This window comes from Bubalus bubalis, chromosome 12, assembly GCF_019923935.1.
Source record: "Bubalus bubalis isolate 160015118507 breed Murrah chromosome 12, NDDB_SH_1, whole genome shotgun sequence".
Lineage (NCBI taxonomy): Eukaryota > Metazoa > Chordata > Mammalia > Artiodactyla > Bovidae > Bubalus > Bubalus bubalis.
Genome location: NC_059168.1, coordinates 84761492 through 84765120, shown reverse-complemented (window position 1 = coordinate 84765120; position 3629 = coordinate 84761492).

Genomic DNA, 3629 nt, shown 5'->3' with positions numbered 1-3629 from the left:
CCATAGACAGCAGCCCACCAGGCTCCCCTGTCTCTGGGATTCTCCAGGCAAGACCACTGGAGTGGGTTGCCATTTCCTTCTCCAATGAATGGAAGTGAAAAGTGAAAGTGAAGTCACTCAGTCGTGTCTGACTCTTTGCAACCCCACAGATTGCAGCCCACCAGGCTCCTCCGCCCATGGGATTTTCCAGGCAAGAGTACTGGAGTGGGGTGCCATTGCCTTCTCCAATTTTCAATCACATCCTGAGAAATACTGAACTACAGCACAAGGAAAATATATCTGTGTTAAATTAGCTCGCTTATACACCCCAAGAGCCTAGTCAAGGGCCTGGTACTTAGCCAATGATCAATAAATTATGGTAGAATTAATAAAAGAATGAATAGCTTAATCATTTCTGATTGAGTTCAAATCCTGAATATTTTCTATTACTATTCACTAGCTCTTATTTTGGATACCATTCCAAAGCTTATTCATTTATTAACTCATTCAATCAACACTGGCTTAACCCAACCATACTCTTGATCTCCTCTTACTGAAATTTATATTATATTCCTTATTTTTTAGATAGGGAAATGAAAACCCAGAGAGGTAAAATGATTTGTGCAGAACCACCCAGCTCACCTCTCTGATGACAGAATTTGAACTACTTATAATTTTTTTATTTTCCTGCTGCTGTTCTAGATTGAGTCTGGAACATCCAGATAATGATGAAAATGCATGCATTTGTTGACCAACTATAACCACAAAGTAATTTAACATCATCTCATTTCCCCTCCAGAATAATATGCATTATCCTCATCTTACAGTAAGGTTATTGAAAATTAAATCTATCAGTAATTTAGCAAGCCACACAGCCACGAAATGGTTGGGTCATTTAACCTAACTTATCTCTTATTTGAGCCTGAAATTTCCATATTTGGAGCAAATTCATTTGTTTCTGGATTGTCCTCATTTTCCCAGAATCATTTTTTAAGTATAACTATTTATATGCAAAATTATCCCTATTCACTCTGGAAATAAAAAGGGGGAGAGGGGTGCAGAGAGGGCACTTGGTGGATGGCATATGAGTTCAGATATAATCCAGGATCTAATTTTATTTCCTTAACTGATAAACAGATCACTAATTCAAGACAGATTTGACTTTTGTTGAAGCACAAAAATATATAAAATGACCACAAGATTAAACTTTCCAAATAGTTGCAGCAACATTTCTTTATAAGTTTTAGTATTACTCTTGAGTATTATCACATTTGACATAATTATACCTTATAAATACCTCAAACTTGTAATGACATCCTTTCAAGAATTATTACTAATTATTGTACTTGACATGACAAATTAAACATGTTGTTTGACGTAATTACACTAAATAATTCAAAATGCTAATTACGCTTAGAAATAGCAGTTAGCATAATTAAAGAGAGGAAAACTGCTGGAAATTTCAATACTGATTCAGTATCAAAAACTGGAATTTTTCAGAAGATTTTAATAAAGATTGACTGATGTGATTTATAAAATTGTAACTTTAATCAAAAATGATGAAACATCATTAAAGACTTTATATGTCCCTGAAGAGACAATAAGAAAATAAAAGGGAAGAACTTGATCTCGTGTAAAGGGCTAAGTCTGCAGAGGTAGCCGGACTTGAGTGTGAATCTGACCTGGCCATTGCTGGTTGGGTAACTCTAGTTTGGAGATGGAATCTTTCCAGCATTTGTCCTCTGCCAATGGGGATTATATTTGCCTCAAGGCCTAATGTAGAAATCGGTCTTGGAGAGATTTTAGTGCTCCTATGTTCATTGCACCACTATTCACAAGAACCAAGATATGGAAACAACCTAAGCGTCCAAGAAAGGATGAATGGATAAAGAAAGTGTGCTTTACACACACAGTGGAATATGATTCAGCCATTAAAAGGAAGGAAATTCTGCCATTTGCAACAACAGGGATGAATCTTGAGGACATTATACTAAGGGAAATAAGTCAGTCTGAGGAAGACAAATGGGCTTCCCTGGTGGCTCAGCTGTGAAGAATCTGCCTGCAATGCAGGAGACTCAGGAGATGCAGATTCAATCCCTGGGTCGGAGAGATCTCCTGAAGGAAGAAATGGCAACCCACTCCAGTCCTTTTGCCTGGAGAATCCCACGGACACAGAAGCCTGATGGGCTACAGTCCATTGGGTTGCAAAGAGTCAGATGGGACTGAACAACTGAGCATGTGCACATGCACAGAGAGACAAATAGGGCATCATTCTGATAGGGGAAGCAGACTGATTGAAACCGCCCAGCCTGGCCAGGCACCATAGTAACCATTTGCATGAGTCGTTTTACGACAGGAGGTCCTGGTAAGGAACAGGGAACTAATAAGCCACCACCAACCAGAAGAGTTCGGGAAAGGTCAGAAGGAGACACCACCTGTCCGACCACCTCCCAGAATCCCTCTCTCTGGCATCCATCTTGGCTGAACAAGGTGTGCACCACCAGGAAGAACTCTGAGTCAGAATGATTGGCTAAAGACAACCCAGAAACTAGTCCCATCACCATAAAACCCAGGACTGCAAGCCATGTGACAGAGCAGTTCTACTGGGTTCCCTCATCCTCTTGCTCTCCACACGGGTGCCCTTTCCCAATAAAATCTCTTGCTTTGTCAGCCCATGTGTCTCCTTGGACAATTCATTTCCAAGTGTTAGACAAGAGCCCAGTTTCAGGCTCTGGAAGGGGTCCCCCTTCCTGCAACAATTCCACATATATCAGTAGTCTAAAATAGCCAAATATATACAATCAAAGAATGGAATGGTGGTTGTCAGAGGCTGGGGGGAGGGGAAAGTGTGGTCTCTGTTACTGATCTACATGCATGAAGTTTCAATTCAGCAAAATGCATAAGCTCTGGAGGTCTACTGTATGACTTCAAGCCTATGGTCAACAACAGTGTGTTGTGCACTTAAAAACAGGTTAAGAGGGTCGATCTCATGTTGTGTTCTTAGCAGAATAAAACAGTTTGGGTTTTTTTTTTTTTATGAATAAGCTAATGCTTATTCCCTTGTGGCTCAGCTGGTAAAGAATCTGACTGTGATGTGGGAGACCTGGGTTTGATCCCTGGGTTGGGAAGAAACCCTGGAGAAGGGAAAGGCTACCCACTCCAGTATTCTGGCCTGGAGAATTCCAAGGACTGTATAGTCCATGGGGTCGCAAAGAGTCAGACACTACTGAGCCACTTTGAGTTTTTCACCACTTTCAAGGACATAAAATGCCTGACATAGCACATGACCCCTAGGAAGAGCTCAAAAAATTCAGGTTCCATGTATCCTATTCATTAAACATAGAAATATATTGGATGTGAAATTCTAGGCTACTTGGAGAAAAAAGAAGGAAGGTAGAAGGTAGTTAAAAAAATAAATGATCTAAGAAGGAGGGGAAATGATCTCTAACAAATATGCTTTCGAGGATAAGATGAGGTGGTATTTGAGAAGATAACTACCAGTGCGCCTGGCACAGTCAGCTCTTCACAAGTGATTGTTTCTTTTCCCATTTATAAAAACAGATTAAAAAAAAAAATCGAAGTATAGTTGATATGTTAATTTCTACTATACAGCAAAGTGACTCAGTTATACACATATACACCTTCTTTTT